Source organism: Pinus tabuliformis, chromosome 2_1, assembly GCF_031772625.1.
Source record: "Pinus tabuliformis cultivar Carrire ecotype Pingquan chromosome 2_1, CPIR1, whole genome shotgun sequence".
Lineage (NCBI taxonomy): Eukaryota > Viridiplantae > Streptophyta > Pinopsida > Pinales > Pinaceae > Pinus > Pinus tabuliformis.
Genome location: NC_142299.1, coordinates 24,981,223 through 25,006,604, shown reverse-complemented (window position 1 = coordinate 25,006,604; position 25,382 = coordinate 24,981,223). Strand labels below are relative to the sequence as shown.

At 51.1% G+C, this 25,382-nt stretch overlaps 5 non-coding genes and 4 pseudogenes across 5 annotated transcripts; all 9 read left to right on the top strand.

Annotated features, from left to right (window-relative positions):
- The first annotated feature begins 291 nt into the window (after positions 1 to 291).
- Positions 292 to 410, top strand: LOC149198588 (5S ribosomal RNA; annotated as a pseudogene).
- Positions 411 to 7,159: 6,749 nt separating this feature from the next.
- On the top strand, positions 7,160 to 7,278 carry LOC149198587 (5S ribosomal RNA). Its single transcript, XR_016254023.1, has one exon. It is a non-coding gene; the product is annotated as a 5S ribosomal RNA (ribosomal RNA).
- A 738-nt stretch (positions 7,279 to 8,016) lies between these two features.
- LOC149198586 (5S ribosomal RNA) lies at positions 8,017 to 8,135 on the top strand. The gene has a single exon (XR_016254010.1). It is a non-coding gene; the product is annotated as a 5S ribosomal RNA (ribosomal RNA).
- Positions 8,136 to 8,867: 732 nt separating this feature from the next.
- Positions 8,868 to 8,986, top strand: LOC149198585 (5S ribosomal RNA; annotated as a pseudogene).
- Positions 8,987 to 9,721: 735 nt separating this feature from the next.
- On the top strand, positions 9,722 to 9,840 carry LOC149198584 (5S ribosomal RNA). Its single transcript, XR_016254026.1, has one exon. It is a non-coding gene; the product is annotated as a 5S ribosomal RNA (ribosomal RNA).
- Positions 9,841 to 10,578: 738 nt separating this feature from the next.
- LOC149198583 (5S ribosomal RNA) lies at positions 10,579 to 10,697 on the top strand. Its single transcript, XR_016254014.1, has one exon. It is a non-coding gene; the product is annotated as a 5S ribosomal RNA (ribosomal RNA).
- A 743-nt stretch (positions 10,698 to 11,440) lies between these two features.
- Positions 11,441 to 11,559, top strand: LOC149198582 (5S ribosomal RNA; annotated as a pseudogene).
- Positions 11,560 to 19,800: 8,241 nt separating this feature from the next.
- On the top strand, positions 19,801 to 19,919 carry LOC149198581 (5S ribosomal RNA). Its single transcript, XR_016254011.1, has one exon. It is a non-coding gene; the product is annotated as a 5S ribosomal RNA (ribosomal RNA).
- A 738-nt stretch (positions 19,920 to 20,657) lies between these two features.
- LOC149198580 (5S ribosomal RNA) lies at positions 20,658 to 20,776 on the top strand (annotated as a pseudogene).
- The last annotated feature ends 4,606 nt before the right edge of the window (positions 20,777 to 25,382 follow it).

Sequence of the window (25,382 nt, the reverse complement as noted above, 5' to 3'; positions counted from 1 at the left end):
GCGGATCGCGCACGGAAAGGCAGCGAGAGCTCCACGCAGCACCATCGGTGGTCGCGGAACTGACGCCTTTTTCTCCCCTCCCTCTCTCCTTCCCTTCACTCCCCCCCTTCGTTCTTCCCCTGGTCTGCCGGCTGCCCGCGGGGCGGGGCGGGCCGCGCCGCCAAGTCGGGGAAGAGGGCGAGCTCCCGCGCCGCGGCAAATGGCGTTGGACGGAGGGCCATGTGTGGGCGCCATGCCCTGCGCGTGGCTCGGCTGTCTCCCTTGAAGAGGGGAAGGGGGCGAGATCTTTGCGGGTGCGATCATACTAGCGTTAATGCATCGGATCCCATCAGAACTCTGCAGTTAAGTGCGCTTGGGCTAGAGTAGTATTCGGATGGGTGACCTCCCGGGAAGTCCTAGTGTTGCACCCTCCCCCCTTTTTGTGCGGCGTGGCGGAGCCAGTGGAAGGGATCCTCGCGGGTGCGATCGCGCCGGCGCCAGTGCGGAACTCCGCGGTCAGGCGCGCTTGACGGTTTTATTGGGTCGCGTCGTGTGTTTGTCTCGTTTTGCGGCGCGGGGCTGCCTATATATTGATGCGCAATGGAATCCCGCGAATGAGGAGGTCGCCCGAGCATTAAGGGGGGAGGGGGAGCGCCACTGAGGGAAACAGAGGACTGCTCCGAGGGAAACTCGAGAACGGGGCACGGATTCATCACCCTAGTCGGAAGTCGCGAGCGGGATCGGAGCGCATCTGCGGCAGTGGGTGATGAATCTAGGACCATTCGCGTCACTGTAGCGAAGATGACACGGGGAGAGTGGGTAAGAGGTTTGTTGAATCGTATTTGCTTTTTGTGGGAATCCGAATTTGGGGAGAGCAGCGGATTGCGCACGGAAAGGCAGCGCGAGTTCCACGCAGCGCCGTCGGTGGTCGCGGAACTGACGCCTTTTTCTCCCCTCCCTCTCTCCTTCCCTTCCCTTCCCCCCTTCGTTCTTCCCCTGGTCCGCCGGCTGCCCGCGGGACGGGGCGGGGCGCGCCGCCAAGTCGGGGAAGAGGGCGAGCTCCCGCGTCGCGGCGAACGGCGTCGGACGGAGGGCCATTTGTGGGCGCCATGCCCTACGCGTGGCTCGGCGGTCTCCCTTGAAGAGGGGGAGGGGGCGAGATCTTTGCGGGTGCGATCATACCAGCGTTAATGCACCGGATCCCATCAGAACTCCGCAGTTAAGCGCGCTTGTGCTAGAGTAGTATTGGGATGGGTGATGTCACGCCCTGAGTCTACGGTGATCTTTCAACCGTTATCTGGCAGGGTGCGACACTACCATGTATTTTCTTTTTCGTAATACTCATACATGTAGACTACGCCTTACACCTTTATACACTTAATTTGTCTTCTTTAACTAAGTAGAGCGCATAAAACTTCATAAACATTCATAACCAATTTAATCAAATGCAATGTAAACCGAACACATAACATTGACACATATTTATAATGGGAGGGGCAACTCCCGAACGAGTTCGCCCAAATATATTATGAATCTTTTTCCTTTCAATGATACAACAAGTGTGCCGGGCAGCCCACGGCCAACACTTAGAATTTATACAACAAAGGCAAGAATGCCGTTTACAACTTGATACCAAACCGCCTTCGGTTAGAGCGAGCTCACCCGAGCCTCTTAGAACTCAACCGAATTAATTTCTGCACCAAACTGTTATCACCGTGACCGTTCGACCTCCAAACTAATCCCGGTTCGTCCTGCGCACTTATTCACTTTTGCGCATGAGGAATGCGCACTCTGCGTCCTTCTTGTTCCTTGATCGAACCCAAGAGAGAATGCGAAGTGCTTGCTTCATCGAATGAGCTTTCTGCGCCATTTACTTATAGCCATCCTAACTTATCCATCGAGGGGTGTCAACTTTACAAGCCGACCCCAAAACGAATGCGTTGAAGCCCCTTTTTTATCTTATGGGCAGGTCGGCCCTTGCCTAAAGGCAAGGTCGACCTACGCCCTTATAAACTTCGCACTTCCATCGCATTATTTCGTATGTAATTTGTGAATGCTCCCAAGTTCGTCGCAACCAGCTCGTGAGATCGTCGCACCCGTCCATCACTTGTGTGCTGTTCGCCGCGCCCGCCTTACGCCGCATTGCCAACTCGCTGTCGCATTTCGTTTAGCTGTCGTGTCCTGTCCGCCCGTCGTATGGATGGACGCCCGCCCGGGTCGTCCTCCCTTCGTTCACGTCCACACGCCCAACCGCCCACACTTATGTTTAAACCAGCTCGCGTTCATGTCTCCGTCCACCAGCTCGCGGTCATGCCACTGTTCGCCGGTTCGCCCATCGGGTGTGGGTCGCCCGCCTGCTGGGCGCGGGTCGCCCTCGGGTCGACTCTTCGTTTCAGCTCGCCGAGCCTTAACCGCATTCTGTTCTGCTGGTTCGGGTAGCTGCACCCATGTACACTCTGCCCGCAGCTCGCCCTTGTCTGCCCGCAGCTCGTCCTCGTTCACCGGTTGTCCTGCTCGCCCGAACCTGCCTTTCGTTTTGCCGTGCACGGGTCGCGCGCCCGGGGCGCCCGCCCGTCGTGCACGGGTCGCCCGCGGGTCGCCCGCCCGTCGTGCACGGGTCGCCCACGGGTTGCCCACCCGGGTCGCCCGTCGGGTGAAGGCGCGCTCCTGCCCAAAACGCCAGGGCGTTACACTCTCCTCCACCTGAAGACGTTGTCGTCCCGACAACATTCCATCTTAGTGATTCCTTCACCAAGACATCTCCATGTGCCAATTGCCCATGTATAACAGGTGTTACACATCCTAACCATGTGTCAACACTTATCTTCACGGTTCCATGCCCAGGTCCATGGAAACCCCATCTTTCTGCAGCATGTTGTTTTCACCATACCTGCTCAACCAAGTTTGAGGGCTCACTGCCATGAGCAGCTTAACAATGAGCCCATCTTCTATGTCATCTAAGAAGATGTGGAGCAAGAAGAGCCTGGAGGCTCTCCTTCACTAATCAACTCGATCCATCTGTCCGGATCTTCAACCTCCATCCTTTGTAGATATGCTTCCCGATCTTCCTTCTGGATGTTCGGCCTCACATATAGCTCGTCATCATCATCATCGTCCTCCACCAACTCTAGCCTTCTCGATAGGTCCGAGATGCTATCTGAAAGTGCTCGGATGACCACAGATTGTTCTGCAATCTTTGCCTCCATCGTAGACAACCGCTTGTCTACTTTTACCTTGTCCTCCATCTGCATTCCTCCTAACTTATGATCGGGTTTTGTAACACCAATGGTTGGAACACCAATGGGCACATCTTCCCTTCCATCATAAATGAAGAGCTTCCTCAAATGTGGCACAACCATAGCTTCAAACTGCTTCATGAACTCCATCCCCAATACTGCCTCATAGTCATCAATCCGCACTATGGTGAAGTCCACCTTTCCGGTCCATGCACCAAGTGTAGTGTCCACCTTTTCGGCCATACCAAGGATTGCCATAGGAGGAGAATTAACTGTCTTCATTTGTGCCTTCACAGGTACAAATTTCAGCCCAAGTCTCCTTGCGGTGTCTTCACTCATGAAGTTATGTGAAGCCCCACTATCAACCATAGTGAGTATATCGGCTCCACCAATCTTCATTTGAACATATTCCAACCTGTTCCTTTCTGGATCCCTTCTAGAAGGCACTTCCGTAGTAGCAGCTGCACCAAGTATCTGCATCATCCCTACAGAAGCATTGTCATCCTCCTCAGCAGGTTGTGTAACAGCAGTTATCTTTGGTTTAGATGGGCAATTCTTCACCGTGTGTGGCCCTTCACATAACCAACACTTCAAAGGCTTCTTCATCTTTGCACCATCATCTGATTTCGGAGTATCCTCCTTCTTCTTGTCTTTCGGTTTGTCGGGCTTCTTTTCCTTATTAGAAGTCTCATCATAGTGGTCCACCAACCTGTCAACCGCAGCAAATGCCTCCTCAAGTGTTCTAATCTTTTGTCTCTTCACCTCATTGCGTGCCCAAGGCTTCAACCCAATAATAAAGTTGAACACCTTGTCTCTTTCCGCCATATCGGGAAGTTCCAAAGCTGCACTTGAGAACTCTCGCTGATATGCTTGTAAGCTCCCGGTTTGTTTGATGAACTTGATCTTTGTCCTTGCTTCCCATGTTTCATCCTGAGGACTGAAATGGTTCTGCAAAGCTTTCTTCATGTCTTCCCATGAAGTGATGTCATCAGCATTTCCATTGATAATCTGATCCACCCTCCTTCGCCACCACATCTTGGCATCATTTGTTAGGAATTGAGCGGCCACCTTGACTTGTGTCTCCCCATCAGGCAGACTTAACCGTTCCAAGTACTGCTCCATGTCCCACAAGAAGTTACCAAGAGTTTTTGCACTCCTTGTACCGTCATAAGATTCCGGCTCTTTGACCTTTACATGAGGTACTCCTCCACCTGAGTTATACCTCATGGCTCTCTTCAATACCGCAATCTCGTCCTTTGCTTCATCAAGGCTTTTATTCACCTTGTCAAGAGTCTTCTTCAAGTTCGTGATCACTGCAAGACCCTGGTCTCTTGATTCTTCAACTTCCTTGACCCTTCCTTCCAACCGAGTACACATAAGATCGTTGTACTCACATTGTGCTTTGAGCTCTTCGTTTTGTGTCCGGAGTTCTTCAAGTTCTTCTCTAACCTTCGAGATGGCTTCTCGTTCTTTAGTAAGCGAGTCCACATCTTGGTTCCAAGAAGACTCCAAAGTCTCCACCCTTTCGATTACCTTTCCCATAAACTCAAGATGGGGATCCTTCACTGGATCCTTCATTGTATGGCTAGACCCGGCTTGAGAGTTAGTGACCATCTTCTTTTGCGACCTTGTTTCGACCATTCATCGGCTTCCCCAAGTCACCTGCAAGAACCTTGTCAACTGCCAACTTCAAGTGTGTGAGCAACCCTGCTCACCAGCTCTAGACCGAGCTCTGATACCACCTGTCACGCCCCTGAGTCTACGGTGATCTTTCAACCGTTATCTGGCGGGGTGCGGCACTACCATGTATTTTCTTTTTCGTAATACTCATACATGTAGACTACGCCTTACACCTTTATACACTTAATTTGTCTTCTTTAACTAAGTAGAGCGCATAAAACTTCATAAACATTCATAACCAATATAATCAAATGCAATGTAAACCGAACACATAACATTGACACATAATTATAATGGGAGGGGCAACTCCCGAACGAGTTCGCCCAAATATATTATGAATCTTTTTCCTTTCAATGATACAACAAGTGTGCCGGGCAGCCCACGGCCAACACTTAGAATTTATACAACAAAGGCAAGAATGCCGTTTACAACTTGATACCAAACCGCCTTCGGTTAGAGCGAGCTCACCCGAGCCTCTTAGAACTCAACCGAATTAATTTCTGCACCAAACTGTTATCACCGTGACCGTTCGACCTCCAAACTAATCCCGGTTCGTCCTGCGCACTTATTCACTTTTGCGCATGAGGAATGCGCACTCTGCGTCCTTCTTGTTCCTTGATCGAACCCAAGAGAGAATGCGAAGTGCTTGCTTCATAGAATGAGCTTTCTGCGCCATTTACTTATAGCCATCCTAACTTATCCATCGAGGGGTGTCATCTTTACAAGCCGACCCCAAAACGAATGCATTGAAGCCTCTTTTTTATCTTATGGGCAGGTCGGCGACCTACGCCCTTATAAACTTCGCAATTCCATCGCAATATTTCATATGTAATTTGTAAATGCTCCCAAGTTCGTCGCACCCATCCATCACCTGTGTGTTGTTCGCCGCGCCCACCTTACGCCGCATTGCCAACTCGCTGTCGTATTTCGTTTAGCTGTCGTGTCTTGTCCGCCCGTCGTATGGATGGATGCCTGCCCAGTTCGTCCTCCCTTTTTTCACGTCCACACGCCCAATTGCCCACACTTATGTTTAAACCAGCTCGCGTTCATGTCTCCGTTCACCAGCTCGCGGTCATGCCACTGTTCGCCGGTTCGCCCATCGGGTGTGGGTCGCCCGCCCGCTGGGCGCGGGTCGCCCTCGGGTCGACTCGCCGTTTCGGCTCGCCCGAGCCTTAACCGCATTCTGTTCTGCTGGTTCGGGTAGCTGCACCCGTGTACAGTCCGCCCGCAGCTCGCCCTTGTCTGCCCGCAGCTCGTCCTCGTTCACCGGTTGTCCTGCTCGCCCGAACCTGCCTTTCGTTTTGCCGTGCACGGGTCGCGCGCCCGGGGCGCCCGCCCGTCGTGCATGGGTCGCGCGCCCGGGGCGCCCGCCCGTCGTGCATGGGTCGCCCGCGGGTCGCCCACCCGGGTTGATCGCCCGTCGTGCACGGGTCGCCCACGGGTTGCCCACCCGGGTCGCCCGTCAGGTGAAGGCACGCTCCTGCCCAAAACGCTAGGGCGTTACAGGTGACCTCCCGGGAAGTCCTAGTGTTGCACCCTCCCCCCTTTTTGTGCGGCGCGGCGGAGCTAGTGGAAGGGATCCTCGCGGGTGCGATCGCGCTGGTGCCAGTGCGGAACTCCGCGGTCAGGCGCGCTTGACGGTTTTCTTGGGTCGCGTTGCGTGTTCGCCTCGTTTTGCGGCGCGGGGCTGCCTATATATTGATGCGCAATGGAATCCCGCGAATGAGGAGGTCGCCCGAGCATTAAGGGGGGAGCAGAGCACCACTGAGGGAAACAGAGGACTGCTCCGAGGGAAACTCGGGAACGGGGCACGGATTCATCACCCTAGTCGGAAGTCGCGAGCGGGATCGGAGCGCATTTGCGGCAGTGGGTGATGAATCTAGGACTGTTCGCGTCACTAGCGAAGATGACGCGGGGGAGAGTGGGTAAGAGGTTTGTTGAATTGTATCTGCTTTTTGTGGGAATCCGAATTTGGGGAGAGCCGCGGATCGCGCACGGAAAGGCAGCGCGAGCTCCACGCAGCGCCGTCGGTGGTCGCGGAACTTACGCCTTTTTCTCCCCTCCCTCTCTCCTTCCCTTCCCTTCCCCCCTTCGTTCTTCCCCTGGTTCGTTGGCTGCCCGCGGGGCAGGAGGCGCCGCCAAGTCGGGGAAGAGGGCGAGCTCCTGCGCCGAGCCGCTTCGGATCGAGGGCCACGGATGGGCCCCATGCCCTGCGCGTGGCTCGGCGGTCTCCCTTGAAGAGGGGGAGGGGGCGAGATCTTTGCGGGTGCGATCATACCAGCGTTAATGCCCCGGATCCCATCAAAACTCCGCAGTTAAGCGCGCTTGGGCTAGAGTAGTACTGGGATGGGTGACCTCCCGGGAAGTCCTAGTGTTGCACCCTCCCCCCTTTTTGTGCGGCGCGGCAGAGCCAGTGGAAGGGATCCTCGCGGGTGCAATCGCGCCGGCGCCAGTGCGGAACTACGCGGTCAGGCGCGCTTGACGGTTTTATTGGGTCGCGTCGCGTGTGCGTCTCGTTTTGCGGCGTGGGGCTTCCTATATATTGATGCGCAATGGAATCCCGCGAATGAGGAGGTCGCCCGAGCATTAAGGGGGGAGGGGGAGCGCCACTGAGGGAAACAGAGGACTGCTCCGAGGGAAACTCAGGAACGGGGCACGGATTCATCACCCTAGTCGGAAGTCGCGAGCGGGATCGGAGCGCATTTGCGGCAGTGGGTGATGAATCTAGGACCGTTCGCGTCACTGTAGCGAAGATGACGCGGGGGAGAGTGGGTAAGAGGTTTGTTGAATCGTATCTGCTTTTTGTGGGAATCCAAATTTGGGGAGAGCCGCGGATCGCGCACGGAAAGGCAGCGCGAGCTCCACGCAGCGCCGTCGGTGGTCGCGGAACTCACGCCTTTTTCTCCCCTCCCTCACTCCTTCCCTTCGCTTCCCCCCTTCGTTCTTCCCCTGGTCCGCTGGCTGCTCGCGGGGCGGGGCGGGGTGCGACGCTAAGTCGGGGAAGAGGGCGAGCTCCCGCGCCGCGGCGAACGACGTCGGATGGAAGGCCATGGGTGGGCGCCATGCCCTGCGCATGGCTCGACGGTCTCCCTTGAAGAGGGGGAGGGGGCGAGATCTTTGTGGGTGCGATCATACCAGCGTTAATGCACCGGATCCCATCAGAACTCCGCAGTTCAGCGCGCTTGGGCTAGAGAAGTACTGGGATGGGTGACCTCTCGGGAAGTCCTAGTGTTGCACCCTCCCCTTTGTGCGGCGCGGCGGAGCCAGTGGAAGGGATCCTCGCGGTCGCGATCGCGCCGACGCCAGTGCGGAACTCTGCGGTCAGGCGCGCTTGACGTTTTATTGGGTCGCGTCGCGTGTTCGTCTCGTTTTGGGGCGCGGGGCTGCCTATATATTGATGCGCAATGGAATCCCGCGAATTAGGAGGTCGCCCGAGCATTAAGGGGGGAGGGGGAGCGCCACTGAGGGAAACAGAGGACTGCTCCGAGGGAAACTCAGGAACGGGGCACGGATTCATCACCCTAGTCGGAAGTCGCGAGCGGGATCGGAGCGCATTTGCGGCAGTGGGTGATGAATCTAGGACCGTTCGCGTCACTGTAGCGAAGATGACGCGGGGGAGAGTGGGTAAGAGGTTTGTTGAATCGTATCTGCTTTTTGTGGGAATCCGAATTTGGGGAGAGCCGCGGATCGCGCACGGAAATGCAGCGCGAGCTCCACGCAGCGCCGTCGGTGGTCGCGGAACTCACGCCTTTTTCTCCCCTCCGTCTCTCTTCCCTTCCCTTCCCCCCTTCGTTCTTCCCCTGGTCCGCTGGCTGCCTGCGGGGCGGGGCGGGGTGCGCCGCCAAGTCTGGGAAGAGGGCGAGGTCCCGCGCCGCGGCGAATGACGTCGGACGGAGGGCCATGGGTGGGCACCATGCCCTGCGCATGGCTCGACGGTCTCCCTTGAAGAGGGGGAGGGGGCGAGATCTTTGTGGGTGCGATCATACCAGCGTTAATGCATCGGATCCCATCAGAACTCCGCAGTTAAGCGCACTTGGGCTAGAGAAGTACTCGGATGGGTGACCTCCCAGGAAGTCCTAGTGTTGCACCCCCCCCTTTTTGTGCGGCGCGGCGGAGCCAGTGGAAGGGATCCTCGCGGGTGCGATCGCGCCGGCGCCAGTGCGGAACTCCGCGGTCAGGCACGCTTGACGTTTTATTGGGTCGCGTCGCATGTTCGTCTCGTTTTGCGGCGCGGGGCTGCCTATATATTGATGCGCAATGGAATCCCGCGAATGAGGAGGTCGCCCGAGCATTAAGGGGGGAGGGGGAGCGCGACTGAGGGAAACAGAGGACTGCTCCGAGGGAAACTCGAGGACGGGGCACGGATTCATCACCCTAGTCGGAAGTCGCGAGCGGGATCAGAGCGCATTTGCGGCAGTGGGTGATGAATCTAGGACCGTTCGCGTCACTGTAGCGAAGATGACGCGGGGGAGAGTGGGTAAGAGGTTTGTTGAATCGTATCTGCTTTTTGTGGGAATCCGAATTTGGGGAGAGCCACGGATCGCTCACGGAAAGGCAGCGCGAGCTCCACGCAGCGCCATAGGTGGTCGCGGAACTTACGCCTTTTTCTCCCCTCCCTCTCTCCTTCCCTTCCCTTCCCCCCTTCGTTCTTCCCCTGGTCCGCAGGCTGCCCGCGGGGCGGGGCGGGGCGTGCCGCCAAGTCGGGGAAGAGGGCGAGCCCCCGCGCCACGGCGAACGGCGTTGGACGGAGGGCCATGGGTGGGCGCCATGCCCTGCGCGTGGCTCGACGGTCTCCCTTGAAGAGGGGGAGGGAGCGAGATCTTTGCGGGTGCGATCATACCAGCGTTAATGCATCGGATCCCATCAGAACTCCACAGTCAAGCGCGCTTGGGCTAGAGTAGTACTGGGATGGGTGACCTCCCGGGAAGTCCTAGTGTTGCACCCTCCCCCCTTTTTGTGCGGCACGGCGGAGCGAGTGGAAGGGATCCTCGCGGATGCGATCGCACCGGCGCCAGTGCGGAACTCTGCGGTCAGGCGCGCTTGACGGTTTTATTGGGTCGCGTCGCGTGTTCGTCTCGTTTTGCGGCGCGGGGCTGCCTATATATTGATGCGCAATGGAATCCCGCGAATGAGGAGGTCGCCCGAGCATTTAGGGGGGAGGGGGAGCGCCACTGAGGGAAACAGAGGACTGCTCCGAGGGAAACTCGGGAACGGGGCACGGATTCATCACCCTAGTCGGAAGTCGCGAGCGGGATCGGAGCGCATTTGCGGCAGTGGGTGATGAATCTAGGACCGTTCGTGTCACTGTAGCGAAGATGACGCGGGGGAGAGTGGGTAAGAGGTTTGTTGAATTGTATCTGCTTTTTGTGGGAATCCGAATTTTGGGAGAGCCGCGGATCGTGCACGGAAAGGCAGCGCGAACTCCACGCAGCAGCGTCGGTGGTCGCGGAACTCACGCCTTTTTCTCCCCTCCCTCTCTCCTTCCCTTCCCTTCCCCCCTTCGTTCTTCCCCTAGTCCGCAGGCTGCCCGCGGGGCGGGGCGGGGCGTGCCGCCAAGTCGGGGAAGAGGGCGAGCTCCCGCGCCGCGGCGAACGGCGTCGGACGGAGGGCCATGGGTGGGCGCCATGTCCTGCGCGTGGCTCGGCGGTCTCCCTTGAAGAGGGGGAGGGGGCGAGATCTTTGCGGGTGCGATCATACCAGCGTTAATGCACTAGATCCCATCAGAACTCCGCAGTTAAGCGCGCTTGGGCTAGAGTAGTACTGGGATGGGTGACCTCCCGGGAAGTCCTAGTGTTGCACCCTCCTCTCTTTTTGTGCGGCGAGGCGGAGTCAGTGGAAGGGATCCTCGCGGGTGCAATCGCGCCGGCGCCAGTGCGGAACTCCGCGGTCAGGTGCGCTTGACGGTTTTATTAGGTCGCGTCGCGTGTTCGTCTCGTTTAGCGGCGCGGGGCTGCCTATATATTGATACGCAATGGAATCCCGCGAATGAGGAGGTCGCCCGAGCATTAAGGGAGGAGGGGGAGTGCCACTGAGGGAAACAGAGGACTGCTCCGAGGGAAACTCGGGAATGGGGCACGGATTCATCACCCTAGTCGGAAGTCGCGAGCGGGATCGGAGCGCGTTTGCGGCAGTGGGTGATTAATCTAGGACCGTTCGCGTCACTGTAGCGAAGATGACACGGGGGAGAGTGGGTAAGAGGTTTGTTGAATCGTATCTGCGTTTTGTGGGAATCCGAATTTGGGGAGAGCCGCAGATCGCGCACGGAAAGGCAGCGCGAGCTCCACGCAGCGCCGTCGGTGGTCGCGGAACTCACGCCTTTTTCTCCCCTCCCTCTCTCCTTCCCTTCCCTTCCCCCCTTCGTTCTTCCCTTGGTCCGCTGGTTGCTCGAGGGGCGGGGCGGGGCGGGGCGCGCCGCCAAGTCGGGGAAGAGGGCGAGCTCCCGCGCTGCGGCGAACAGCGTCGGACGGAGGGCCATGGTTGGGCGCCATGCCCTGCGCGTGGCTCGGCGGTCTCCCTTGAAGAGGGGGAGGGGGCGAGATCTTTGCTGGTGCGATCATACCAGCGTTAATGCACCGGATCCCATCAGAACTTCGCAGTTAAGCGCGCTTGGGCTAGAGTAGTACTCGGATGGGTGACCTCCCGGGAAGTCCTATTGTTGCACCTGTTAGTGTCAGCCTTTCCAGCCTTCCTCCAGTGATCAAATGTGCTCTTACAAAGTGATTTTGAGGTGTCAAGGTCAAATTTTGTCATTTCAGTGAGTCTTCAAGCAAAATTTGGTCACTAGGCATTAGGCCTAGGGTTTGCCCAAATGTCAGTCTATGTCATCATTCAGCTGAGTGTATCATCATTCAGAGGGTTGTCATCGTCATGTCAGTATCTAATGGGTCATTTTACATCTTGTTCATGCTTCAGTTGTGCCTAGGCAAGCTCATTTCCCTCTCCTAGGGTTTTGTAAGCTAATTTTTCTTGGATGGTCAAATCACCGGCAAAACTTGTTTCCTGATGTTCATACACCTTTCCCTATCCTTAAAGTACCTTATCAAATACTTCCCATCCCTTAGATCCGCCAAATTCCTCATTTTTGCGCAAACCCTAGTTTCTAGCTACAACCTGACGATTTTCTAGGTTTGGCCTGTGTTTTGTCCTTTTCGACCCCTTCCCCTCACTCAATCTCTGAGATTCCACTTTCCCCTGCTTCCTAACATCCCTACCCACTCCCAAAAATTTCCCCAAGAATTTAGAAGCCCTCTATCCCCTTCATTTCGCTCCATTTCGACAAAATCCCTTGTTTCACACATCGGGACAAGTTTCACTCAAAAGCTGTTTCAGAGCAATAAGAGATGAATTTTGGAAAACTGAGAGAGGTTTTTGTCCACAACATGCCAAGGAAGAAAAACCTCTTTCACTTTTTACACAGGTGTCATGGTTTGAGAGAAATGTCAAAAATACCGGCGAGAACGAAGGTGCTCCAAGGACGGTTGGCCAAAGCACAAAAACGAAGGAAAACGCCCGATCCACTCCAAACTTTGGCCAAAGCCTCTTTGACTGAGCATGGTACTTGATTGGGGACTCCCAGCCCAAATTTCAAGAAATTTGGAGAAAATTTTGTCATTTGTGAATTTTTGGTGCAATTTACAGGTTTTGGCCATTGGAGTGGTCTCACCCCGCGCGCGACCACTCGGGAGGACTGCTCAGAATCACAAAAAGTTGACGTTTTTGGGAAGGGCATGCAAAAACTAGAATTACCTATATTTGGGGTCAACTTGATTTTGAGATTTGGGCCTCCAAAAGCTCAAAATACATCAAAATTTTGACTTTCTGCCCACTTTTTGAGTTGCAGAAAGTGACCTTGGGAGAATTGACTTTCGAGGGGTCAAATCAACTCCAAATCCAGAAATTCCACTTGGGATGGAAAGTAGACACACCGAGCTTTCCAATGAGCCATCTTGCACTTGATTTGGACAACTAGAACCCACTCAAAAAGTGCTGCAAAGGGGCGCGACCACTCGAGCAGGGGGCGCGACCACTCGAGCTAAAATTGCCAGTTTTGACTTTTCAGGCCTGCAAACTCTGTTTTTTACCTTGGTTGATCATTTGTACTTGTAAATGATGGATGTATGGATAATTTTCATGGCACATTGATAGATTTAATCTCTCTTAACCCTTCTAGAAGCTTCCTTGATGTAAATAGTGAATATTTAATGCATGGATGAGTTAGCTAAGTTTTAGAGGCAAGTTGTTTTGACTGCCTATTATCTAGTGCTAAGTTTAGAATTAGTTCAAACTGCTCCTAGGAAGCTGAGCTCGACCCCTAGAGGTGGGGAAAGGAGTTAGATGGTCTATATTATGCCTTCTCTTGCTCATTTTCATGGTTGGACTCTTGAGGGAGAAGCTCTATTGTATATTTTACTTGTATCTCTGCAATTTGAGGAAAAGGAAGGCCAGGGTTTTGCAGACATCATTGTGGATTATTGTGTTGATGGTGTGTTTCCTACTTGTCATTGTAAGTGTGTTTATGTGTTCCATCTCTTATTCTATTGCTGCTAATTAAACAAAAGAAGTGATAAAGTTTGAATTCATGCATGCTATGCTCAGCTTTCAATTTTGTTTAATATTTATGTTTTCCACTGTTTAAAGAGGATTCAAAGTCATTGTTTGCCCTCTTTAGCTCCCTCTCTTTCTTCCTTGATCATCCATCTCAGCTTAAGGCATCAGCGCAAACTCCTTCCTTGCCCCAAAGACCCACCTGCAAAAACTGAGCTCAATTCCCACACCCTGAATTGCACTCCCTCCAATTGCCACCAAAAACCCCAAAAACTTTAAATCAACCCTCCTTATCAGTTTACTAGCCTAATATCAGTGTTCCTAATTGGGTCAGCTCATCCTATTGAAAGATCTACCGAGTTTGACCGGAGAGAGCCTTCTCATGCCCCGTAGGGCTAGCTACGAGGTGAAATGGTTTGATGTTGCCTTGAAGGTTTACCTTCCTCAGCCTAGGGTGAAATCTCAAGCGCTAACATAGTGGCGACCATACTGGGGAGAACAACTGATCGTTTGCTCATTGACGTGTTATTTCATAAGTCTTAGACGGAGCCTGAAGTACGCCAGGTAGCCTTCGAAAACGCTCTTGTTTTACATCAGCGTTAGTAGATAAACGTTGCTTCAGTCAATCTCCGTGAGCTTGTGAATACGACCACTTCATTTGCAGTTTACCCCAGTACATGTATCAAGTTCAGATCTGATTGTTGATGGTGAACAACGATCAGACACTTGAAAGGCTGAAATCATTCACTTGGCGACTCTAAATCAGTTTTGAAGATCAGATCTAAAGACTCCACTGGAGGATGATCCCGACCAACAAAAACATGAAAGGAGAATATGGCAAAATCAGGTATTCAAGTTGGAATTTCATCCAAGACATTTTGTTCTGTGTCATAAATTATTTCTTCTCTTTTCCCAAGAATGTCAAGAAGGCTTTGCAAAGTATATTATGCTTGAGAAAAGAGCCTCGTCCTGCAGTTGATTCTTTCCCTTTGAAGACTGTGAATACCAAAGATTTGCATACCTTTGAGCTTGATCAAGATCCTTTTTCCGAATTTTGTGATGGCCATCTTCTAATTGATGAATCCCAAGCAACCAAGACTGATTCTATACCTGCTGTACATACCCCTACACCTTGTAAAATTCCAGATCGGTATAAACCTCTTGTTTTGCCTTCTGTTCTTCATGTTTTCCCCAAAAACTATGATCTATACTTGCCGATGTTTGATGGTGAAGGTAAGAATGTCAACACTGAGCAACATGTACAGAATTTTGAGTCCTTTCTTGATCTTTTTGAAGTTGATGAAGAAGATGTTAGTATAAGGCTTTTTGCTCTTTCTTTGCAAGCCAAAGTGAAGAGTTGGTTCAAAGCCCTGCCTGATGCGAGCATCTCAGATTTCCAGCAGTTTGTCAAAGTTTTTCTCGATAGGTGGATGATCGGGCAGAACCTTTTCTTGATTGTAGAAGAGTATAACCAGTTGAAAAGATTGCCAGGTGAGACAGTACAACAGTTTTCGGCCAGATTTAATCAAGTTTATTATTCAATGCCAGTTGATATAAGACCTACTCCTAGATCTGCTCTCTTGCACTACCCGGGCGCCTTTGATCCGGAGATGGAGTTTCAGCTGAGAGAAAGGGATATTGCAACACTTCACGAGATGCAAAACAGTGCAGTAAGTGTAGAGGCTCATCTGCTGATCCGAAGGGCAAGGTTGAAAGAAGAAGAGATGAAAAACATAGATCCGGAAGAATCGTCATCTCTAGAGATGAAGCTTGATATTTTGGTAAGTGCAGTGGAAGAGATGATGTACAAGATCAATGCAAGAAATGCTTATGATGTTGAAGATCAAGGCTCGCTGATTGAAGAAGAACAAGTTGCTGATCCAAAACATTTTGTTTCTTTTCCTAGTTGTCATAGATCTGATAATGATTGTTTTGTAGATCACCTTAGAGAAGAGAGATCTATTGATATAACATGCACGCTTGATGATGTGTTTTATAGTGATGATTTGCCTCATTTTGATGAGTATGACGATGATTATGTTCTCCAAACAGAAGCTAATCTTGCAATCAAATCAGTAGCTAGTTGGTGGGAGGAAAAAGTTCATTTTCAGTAGCTTGAATACAATGTTCAGCCATCACATATCAGCTATGACATTGACGAGGAAAGTGCAGCAAATTTTGAAGTAAGTGAAGAATCTTTGCCTTTTTGTTTTGATTCATGTCAATTCATTAGAGACAACTTCCATGAAATTAGAAATCAGCTGTCAACAAGTCTTGATCTAGACCATCTTGAAGGCAATAAAAACCTTGTTCTAGACTTTACATATTCAGATTTGCAGCTACCAAATGAAATTGAAAGGCAGATTACAGATGAAGGTATGGCAGCCGAAATACATGATTTGATGATACAGGAAGATTCTATACCCTTTTCTTTCGAAGCATTTCAGTTTATAAGGAAGAATCTTCGTAAAATCTCTCAAGAAAAAGATGAACAGCTAGAAGGATGTCATGCATTTTCAATGGATACATTGCAGCAGTCTTTTCAAGTTTTTCATGATCCCATAGCTGATGTTTTGGATGAGTTTTGTAGTCAAAATCTATCTCCATTGACTACATGTGAGCTTGAAAAATGTGCTGATATGAATTTGATCTGGCAGCCAGCTTCTTCGTCATTTTCAGCAGAGGTCTCATCACAAGGTTCAGATCAACATTTGCATTCATGGTATGAGGAGAAAAGAAGTAATCCATTGGATGAGCTAAGTTCCAGTGTGCTTGAATTTCAAGATCCTTATGCAGTGTTTTTGGAGGTGGATAGAGAATTCATATCATTCCACGGATTTGTTTCTAAGTTGTCATGGGAGTTGCATTTTATTAGTTCTCTTTTGTTGTTCATAAGCGAACACTTGTGGAGAATTCGAACAACAGACGGGATACTTACTTGGTTGCATTGGTTGTTTCATTTCACTTGATCAGGTGATGAATGAAACTGTTAGAGTAGGTTGTGATGAATAAGCTACACTTTGAGCATCATTTTCAGTTTGTCGGTTGTGTTTAAGTATCAAGTCAGTTGTTAGTTGAGTCATGAGTCCTTTATGAGTCAATTTTTAATCTTGTTGTTAAGTTAGTTTGTGTCAGTTTTCAGTCATGCATTTCAGCTTGAGTTTTTGACTCCATTGCCCAATAATTGTAAGGCACTGGTCTGCTCTCCCAGAGGTCTGAGGTTCTTGGCACCTCCAAGGAGCTACCATCCCCATTGGAGCCAATGTTAGTGTCAGCCTTTCCAGCCTTCCTCCAGTGATCAAATGTGCTCTTACAAAGTGATTTTGAGGTGTCAAGGTCAAATTTTGTCATTTCAGTGAGTCTTCAAGCAAAATTTGGTCACTAGGCATTAGGCCTAGGGTTTGCCCAAATGTCAGTCTATGTCATCATTCACCTGAGTGTATCATCATTCAGAGGGTTTTCATCGTCATGTCAGTATCTAATGGGTCATTTTACATCTTGTTCATGCTTCAGTTGTGCTTAGGCAAGCTCATTTCCCTCTCCTAGGGTTTTGTAAGCTAATTTTTATTGGATGGTCAAATCACCGGCAAAACTTGTTTCCTGATGTTCATACACCTTCCCCTATCCTTAAAGTACCTTATCAAATACTTCCCATCCCTTAGATCCGCCAAATTCCTCATTTTTGCGCAAACCCTAGTTTCTAGCTACAATCTGGCGATTTTCTAGGTTTGGCCTGTGTTTTGTCCTTTTCGACCCCTTCCCCTCACTCAATCTCTGAGATTCCACTTTCCCCTGCTTCCTAACATCCCTACCCACTCCCAAAAATTTCCCCAAGAATTTAGAAGCCCTCTATCCCCTTCATTTCGCTCCATTTCGACAAAATCCCTTGTTTCACACATCGGGACAAGTTTCACTCAAAAGCTGTTTCAGAGCAATAAAAGATGAATTTTGGAAAATTGAGAGAGGTTTTTGTCCACAACATGCCAAGGAAGAAAAACCTCTTTCACTTTTTACACAGGTGTCATGGTTTGAGAGAAATGTCAAAAATACCGGCGAGAACGAAGGTGCTCCAAGGACGGTTGGCCAAAGCACAAAAACGAAGGAAAACGCCCGATCCACTCCAAACTTTGGCTAAAGCCTCTTTGACTGAGCATGGTACTTGATTGGGGACTCCCAGCCCAAATTTCAAGAAATTTGGAGAAAATTTTGTCATTTGTGAATTTTTGGTGCAATTTACAGGTTTTGGCCATTGGAGTGGTCTCACCCCGCGCGCGACCACTCGGGAGGACTGCTCAGAATCACAAAAAGTTGACATTTTTGGAAAGGGCATGAAAAAACTAGAATTACCTATACTTGGGGTCAACTTGGTTTTGAGATTTGGGCCTCCAAAAGCTCAAAATACATCAAAATTTTGACTTTCTGCCCACTTTTTCAGTTGCAGAAAGTGACCTTGGGAGAATTGACTTTTGAGGGGTCAAATCAACTTCAAATCTAGAAATTCCACTTGGGATGGAAAGTAGACACACAGAGCTTTCCAATGAGCCATCTTGCACTTGATTTGGACAACTGGAACCCACTCAAAACGTGCTGCAAAGGGGCGCGACCACTCGAGTAGGGGGCGCGACCACTCGAGCTAAAATTGCCAGTTTTGACTTTTCAGGCCTGCAAACTCTGTTTTTTACCTTGGTTAATCATTTGTACTTGTAAATGATGGATGTATGGATAATTTTCATGGCACATTGATAGATTTAATCTCTCTTAACCCTTCTAGAAGCTTCCTTGATGTAAATAGTGAATATTTAATGCATGGATGAGTTAGCTAAGTTTTAGAGGCAAGTTGTTTTGACTGCCTATTATCTAGTGCTAAGTTTAGAATTAGTTCAAACTGCTCCTACGAAGCTGAGCTCGACCCCTAGAGGTGGGGAAAGGAGTTAGATGGTCTATATTATGCCTTCTCTTGCTCATTTTCATGGTTGGACTCTTGAGGGAGAAGCTCTATTGTATATTTTACTTGTATCTCTGCAATTTGAGGAAAAGGAAGGCCAGGGTTTTGCAGACATCATTGTGGATTATTGTGGATTATTGTGTTGATGGTGTGTTTCCTACTTGTCATTGTAAGTGTGTTTATGTGTTCCATCTCTTATTCTATTGCTGCTAATTAAACAAAAGAAGTGATAAAGTTTGAATTCATGCATGCCATGCTCAGCTTTCAATTTTGTTTAATATTTATGTTTTCCACTGTCTAAAGAGGATTCAGAGTCATTGGTTGCCCTCTTTAGCTCCCTCTCTTTCTTCCTTGATCATCCATCTCAACTTAAGGCATCAACGCAAACTCCTTCCTTGCCCCAAAGACCCACCTGCAAAAACTGAGCTCAATTCCCACACCCTGAATTGCACTCCCTCCAATTGCCACCAAAAACCCCAAAAACTTTAAATCAACCCTCCTTATCAGTTTACTAGCCTAATATCAGTGTTCCTAATTGGGTCAGCTCATCCTATTGAAAGATCTACCGAGTTTGACCGGAGAGAGCCTTCTCATACCCCGTAGGGCTAGCTACGAGGTGAAATGGTTTGATGTTGCCTTGAAGGTTTACCTTCCTCAGCCTAGGGTGAAATCTCAAGCGTTAACATCACCCTCCCCCCTTTTTGTGCGGCGCGGTGGAGCCAGTGGAAGGGATCCTCGCAGGTGCGATCGCGCCGGCGCCAGTGCGGAACTCCGCGGTCGGTCGCGCTTGACAGCTTTATTTGGTCGCGTCACGTGTTCGCCTCGTTTTGCAGCGCGGGGCTGCCTATATATTGATGCGCAATGGAATCCCGCAAATGAGGAGGTCGCCCGAGCATTAAGGGGGGAGGGGGAGCGCCACTGAGGGAAACATAGGACTGCTCCGAGGGAAACTCGGGAACGGGGCACGGATTCATCACCTTAGTCGGAAGTCGCGAGCGGGATCGGAGCGCATTTGCGGCAGTGGGTGATGAATCTAGGACCGTTCGCGTCACTGTAGCGAAGATGACGCGGGGGAGAGTGGGTAAGAGGTTTGTTGAATCGTATCTGCTTTTTGTGGGAATCTGAATTTGGGGAGAGCCGCGGATCGCGCACGGAAAGGCAGCGCGAGCTCCACGCAGCGTCGTCGGTGGTCGCGTAACTCACGCCTTTTTCTCCCCTCCCTCTCTCCTTCCCTTCCCTTCCCCCCTTCGTTCTTCCCCTGGTCCGCTAGATGCCCGCGAGGCGGGGCGTGGCACGCCGCCAAGTCGGGGAAGAGGGCGAGCTCCCGCGCCGCGGCGAACAGCGTCGGACGGAGGGCCATGCCCTGCGCGTGGCTCGGCGGTCTCCCTTGAGAGGGGGAGGGGGCGAGATCTTTGCGGGTGCGATCGTACTAGCGTTAATGCACCGGATCCCATCAGAACTCCGCAGTTAAGCGCGCTTGGGCTAGAGTAGTACTGGGATGGGTGACCTCCCGGGAAGTCCTAGTGTTGCACCCTCCCCCCTTCTTGTGCGGCGCGGCGGAGCGAGTGGAAGGGATCCTCGCGGGTGCGATCGCGCCGGCGCCAGTGCGGAACTCCGCGGTCGGGCGCGCTTGACGGTTTTATTGGGTCGCGTCGCGTGTTCGCCTCGTTTTGTGGCGCGGGGCTGCCTATATATTGATGCGCAATGGAATCCCGCGAATGAGGAGGTCGCCCGAGCATTAAGGGGGGAGGGGGAGCGCCACTGAGGGAAACAGAGGACTGCTCCGAGGGAAACTCGGGAACGGGGCACGGATTCATCACCCTAGTCGGAAGTCGCGAGCGGGATCGGAGCGCATTTGCGGCAGTGGGTGATGAATATAGGACCGTTCGCGTCACTGTAGCGAAGATGACGCGGGGGAGAGTGGGTAAGAGGTTTGTTGAATCGTATCTGCTTTTTGTGGGAATCCGAATTTGGGGAGAGCCGCGGATCGCGTACGGAAAGGCAGCGCGAGCTCCACGCAGCGCCGTCGGTGGTCGCGGAACTCACGCCTTTTTCTCCCCTCCCTCTCTCCTTCCCTTCCCTTACCCCCTTCGTTCTTCCCCTGGTCCGCTGGCTGCCCGCGGGGCGGGGCGGGGCGCGCCGCCAAGTCGGGGAAGAGGGCGAGCTCCCGCGCCGCGGCGAACGGCGTCGAACGGAGGGCCATGGGTGGGCGCCATGCCCTGCGCATGGCTCGACGGTCTCCCTTGAAGAGGGGGAGGGGGCGAGATCTTTGCGGGTGCGATCATACCAGCGTTAATGCACTGGATCACATCATAACTCCGCAGTTAAGCGCGCTTGGGCTAGAGTAGTACTGGGATGGGTGACCTCCCAGGAAGTCCTAGTGTTGCACCCTCCCCCCTTTTTGTGCGGCGCAGCGGAGCCAGTGGAAGGTATCCTCGCGGGTGCGATCGCGCCGGCGCTAGTGCGGAACTCCGTGGTCAGGCGCACTTGACAGTTTTATTGGGTCGCGTCGCGTGTTCGTCTCGTTTTGCGGCGCGGGGCTGCCTATATATTGATGCGCAATGGAATCCCGCGAATGAGGAGGTCGCCCGAGCATTAAGGGGGGAGGGGGAGCGCCACTGAGGGAAACAGAGGACTGCTCCGAGGGAAACTCGGGAACGGGGCACGGATTCATCACCCTAGTCGGAAGTCGCGAGCGGGATCGGAGCGCATTTGCGGCAGTGGGTGATGAATCTAGGACCGTTCGCGTCACTGTAGCGAAGATGACGCGGGGGAGAGTGGGTAAGAGGTTTGTTGAATTGTATGTGCTTTTTGTGGGAATCCGAATTTGGGGAGAGCCGCGGATCGCGCACGGAAAGGCTGCGCGAGCTCCACGCAGCGCCGTCGGTGGTCGCGGAACTTACGCCTTTTTCTCCCCTCCCTCTCTCCTTCCCTTTCCTTCCCCCCTTCGTTCTTCCCCTGGTCCGCTGGCTGCCCGCGGGGCGGGGCGGGGCGTGCCGCCAAGTCGGGGAAGAGGGCGAGCTCCCGCGCCACGGCGAACAGCGTTGGACGGAGGGCAATGGGTGGGCGCTGTTACACAGTAATTTGTCACTGTCTCCCTGTCAGTCACCCTATTGTGTCAGGAATTCACAATAATCAAGTTCATGCCTTCTGAACTGGCCAAAAACCCACTTTTCCAAAGTTTTCCTCATCAGCGCATCTGTTTCTAAAATATCCCCGATGATTGGCAGACCGCGTGCGCTGCCAGCGCGGAAGCACACACCTTTCCCGTGCTGGTCGAATTTCATGACCAGCGCAGCCTCTGTTTGTACCTACCCGCGCTGACACGACCTTTTCCATTATGTCTTTGCGACGTCAGCGCGCCATACCAGTTATGCACCCGTGCTGATCCAGACTTGGTTGTTGGCCTTGTGAGTATCGACTCCCTTCTATGGCATGTCTTTTCGACCCTTTGCAACCACTTCCCTTGAGGATAAGCTCATCCTTCCACCCTTTTAGGAGGCTCCTTCTCCTATATGAACTTCCACCATTACCATGAGCAGCTAGTTTGGAATAGCTTGGATTGTGTAGAGCTTATAGTGCTCACAATGCTGCTACTATAGGTATTTGGTGTGATAAGTGTGGAAGGGCATGATAGCTTAGGGAAGGTTGTGTTGTGTTGCTTGTGTGAGAGAGAGAGTTTCTTGTCTTGGGAGAATCATTTCCAAAGGTGAATGCTTGAGACACTTGCTGACTGGCCCCTCCTGAGAAGGTTACCGACGTCAGAACATTTGGTTGTACTCTTCTCTGCTTGATTAATAATAGATGACTACTATTATTGTTCCATTCTCATTTGTCTATGCAATGGTTAAATGTGAATTACATCTTTTCTGACTGATGTATGGTTGCTTTTATTAGATTTCACGCTTGTGTTTGTTTCCTCTTCGTGTGTGCAGGTGTCTATTCGCGGAGATCGCGGAGGATCGTGACCAGCCAGAGCGAAGGAGTGAAGGTGGCATCTCTTCATCAAACAACAGCGCTGGAATCCAAGTAGGTGCTCTTTACCTCTTGTTTAATTGCAATTAGGAACTTGCATAGTAGCATTGACTGATTGTTGCTAGACCCTTGCTGGGCTAGTAGGGATCGCCTCTATCCGTAGAGGGGATTTACCTCTCCAACAATTTGGCGACTCCGCTGGGGATCAGCCTTTTGTCTCTTGTGTCCATTCTTTGTGTTTGAATTTAATTTTTCTCTCTTTTCAAGTTTTGGGGATTGTTTCTCTGCTTGTAGCCTTCCTGGGTCCATCTGGGAAGTGGCTTAATTTTTAAAAGAGTTTCTGCCTTTTGTTTGGGAGTTTTTGCTTTGATTCTACTCGTTTTTACCCTCAGCGCGATTTAATTCAAAACAGACGCGCTGACGTCGCACACCATCTTCTTTGTTTTCCCTGTCATCGCCCTTGTACGATTAACAGTCGCGCTGACCTCGTTTTTGAGACAGCGCGCTTTATCCATGTTCTTCCGCGCTGACGTCGCAAAGTTGCTACAGGCCTTCTCTTGTCAGCGCCGAGTTGCTGAAGGCTACCCGCGCTGATCCTGTAGAATTCATTTTTGTCCAAATTAGCCTCCTGAACCTGTTGCTTTGACTTTCCCCTCTTCTCTCCACTTGGTTTGTGACTTGTTTTTCATTACCTGAACTCTGAGCTACTTGTTTGCGAAGTCTTGTTCCACAGGGTTTCGTTTTTGCTCATTTTTCGGTTTTGCAAATACCTTCCTCTTTGCTTTCGCTGCTTGGTTTGTATTTCCGCCATCACTTTTACAGTTGCTGGATTGTGTTGAATCTCTAATTGACTGGTTGGGACTCTTATCCTCCGGGTGTTTGCTTTTCTCCATTGATTTCGCACTCTAGCCCTAGGGCATCTAGTGGCCGTGTGTGTGTCAAGCCTTCCGTAAGGATCTTGTTCTCTTGTTTGATCAGCCAACTTCAGATTTGTTTTTTACACTTGTCCAGCGATTGTTGAAGTGATTTTGGTTGTGTTTCCAAGCGGTTTTTTGCTTCTTCCTTGCTTGTCTTGCCGAGCTTAGATCACATAGCTCGTGCGAAACTTGGTTTTTCCTTTTGATTTGGAGATCTTTTTTGGATGTTTTGGGAACTTTGTGTGATTTCATTAAGTGATTTGCTTGGTGTTCTTGTCTCTCAAAATTCGTTTTAAAGTGCATTAGTGCCATTGAAAGAGAATCGAACTAAATCTTTTGCATTCAATAGTTAATGAAAAGAAGAGCATTTTAGTAATTTGTGTTTTACAAAAAAAAAAAAAAAAAAATTCATTTCTTTGTCATTAGCTGCATTAGGTTGTTTGATGGTTTGATTTCATTTTGTTTGATTGAAAAGCTCTTAACCTTCTCATAGTTAGAATTCATCGAACAAAATGGTATTCTTTGGCATATAGCTTGCATCTAGGAAATTGTGAGAGACCATACGATAGGGCCTGAAATCGAAACTTAATTTCAAGATCAACCATAAAATGAACCGAATGAATCTAAAAACGCATTGGAATTAAACGCAAACATCTAGAGGTCTAGGTTAGAGACGTGTTCCGGCGTCTTTAAACATAGTCACTGTTGTTTCACATTATGGTTGGGTGATTCCTCCTTCTGTGACTCGATAGTGGTCTAACACGGACTGTGCTCCCACGTACCGTCGCGTATATAGGGAGACCCCACTAGGCTTTTATCCTTTATCCATAGGAAGCCGAGTCTGCCGCCTTGTGAACCGTAACGCACCGAACACAGCATTCGGGAAGATTGACTGCAGTACGGAAAGTCCTTGGCTCTCATACGATTGCTAAGGTGTATAAGCAGTTTTACAGGTCGCTTGGTAAACCCTATACCTAGAGTCTCCAGAGCAGTCACTTTTGATCCTTTTCGGACTCCCTAAATGAAAAGGTGCCTGCGAGCGTCTTGTCACTTCGTGCTCATTAAACATTCGAAGGAGACTGGAGTCATCTTTTCGTCTTTTTCTCGACTCTTGAAACATGAAAAGGTCAAGTTTGGTTCTTGTGTCTTAAAATTTATTCGACCATGATAACATCACCTGGTTAGATCTTGTGTGCGTTAGTTTTGAGTAGGGTTTTTATCGTTAGTTTGCTTTAGGTTTTCTAAGGGGTCTTGTCATCCTGGCTGACCCGTCAACTCCCGGTCCAAGTGATCAAGGTTCTCCATCTTCTGCTGCTCCAGAGGTACCAGTTGTAAGCGATACTCTTCCCATTGTCCCGAGTATCCAGCCTATCAATGTACGTGCCCTGGGCGACGAAGATTACATAGAAGATTGGAATCCTATCTAGGAGCCTGACAGCGATTATACCCCTCGTACTCCTCTCGGTATGTCGTCTCCAATGTCCACTTCCCCCATGGATGAGACATTTTCCAGCACAGGTGAGACACCCATGGTGACAAACATTGAAACTCCGATCCCGGCTTCCTCTCCACTCCCTCCACGATATCAGTCAATGAGGGATAGGATAACTGCTAGAACTACTTCTACGACTATATGGGATCCTAGTCTTATTGCCACCACGGGGCCCTTTATTTCGCGACCTCTTAATACGCCTATTACTTCAGGTCTTAATACACCTGTTACCTCAGTTCCCACCAATCCAACCGTTTGTGTAGCGCGCCCGACTCCGGTCGTCAGTGCTGTGACAACATCCTCATCCACAAACCCTGGAGCTGGTCCCTCTTACAACCAGGGCCAGCCAGGGGTTTCGTCTGGAGTCATTGATCCTGCACAAAGTGCTCAGCCCTCTTCTGGTGGTGTTCCAGGAGCAGGGCCGTATGATGCCCATGGGCAGCCCATTGTGGACCCAGATTACCAAGGTCCACTCTTTTATTATGATGCTAACGGTCAGTACCTCGAGAACGTTTCGTCCCTGCCTCGTCGTCCTTTCGAGGAGAACCCGGAGCCGTTGGAAGTTACATATGATCCCGTTACTCACGTTTTTTATGGGCACCAGAATCCTCCCG